Below are 1,203 nucleotides of genomic sequence, written 5' to 3' on the forward strand. Positions count from 1 at the left end.
ACATTGAATAGGTAAAAGTGAGTATTCCACTTCATTGAACTCTTCAATCCATACTGCGAGGAAAATGTACATGGAAATAGGGTCCTAAAATCAATGGATGGGCCTTACATGCCCCATAGCCACCACATGTGCGTCTGTGAGAGCGGACATTGAAGAGGTCATAGACTACTTACAGACGAACAAGAAAAACAACTTGCACAATCTCGAAAGGCGGTTCCGTAAAATAATGCAGGACAATTGTCAACGGGTGTAAATTATGACAAAGGTTTATTTTCATGACTGAACTGTAGGGTATGTAATTTTTGTGCGTAAAATGCGTAAACAACTTCTCCGAAATTATGGTCTTGCCTGTTATGTTAAATATTTACCAGCTGGTGGCGCTTTCACGATGCCACAGAGTGGTAGATTCGATTATGCTGAGCAGTGGGGCACCCGTTTATGGACCGGACTAATGCAGGATTTTGTAGGGAGCCGTAGTCTGAAAAAAAGTACAGCTATCGTAAAAATATATATTATTTTACTGCAACCAACCACAGGAGCCTGCTCACAATATTCAAAATACACCGGAGAGCATATTTTTTTCCCCACAGATTATCAATAGTTTTAAAAGAAACATGGCTGTGGTATAAAACAAGCAGACACTGTATTCCTAGTCGGCAGGGCCACAATTTGGGCAGCATGCGGGCCAAATATAGAACGGCTTGTTGTGGCCATAGACATATAATCGATTGAAGGGTTTTGGAACCTCTTTACCTGCCAATTTGACTGTTAAACTAACGGGTACACTTGCAATGGCTGCCATTGATATATCTTAATCTGGTTTTGGACTCGTGAAAACATGTTGAGGGAGGCACTCCCTTCTCAAATCGAACACTAGCATAATCTGCACAGCTCGGTTGTGTTGTCAACAAAGCAGCATGGTGCATAGTCCAGAAACATACATCTGTTTGAATTTTCAAACTAGTTTTCATTGGGGGACGTTATCAAAAGCATTCACTTTTGCATGTGAAAACACTGAATCCTACTCATTACTGCACGTGATTAAATAGGCCTATATCACTTATGTTGTAGGGCCACATCCCGTTTGTTTTTAACCAATTTCGCCTGCTTTGAACTGGACACCTGGCTCACGAACGAATACAATTTACTTTCAACCGGTGCCTCATACGTTTACCCGGCCAGATTAATCGAATCCCCTTAATG

This window comes from Oncorhynchus gorbuscha, linkage group LG20 (genome assembly GCF_021184085.1).
Source record: "Oncorhynchus gorbuscha isolate QuinsamMale2020 ecotype Even-year linkage group LG20, OgorEven_v1.0, whole genome shotgun sequence".
Lineage (NCBI taxonomy): Eukaryota > Metazoa > Chordata > Actinopteri > Salmoniformes > Salmonidae > Oncorhynchus > Oncorhynchus gorbuscha.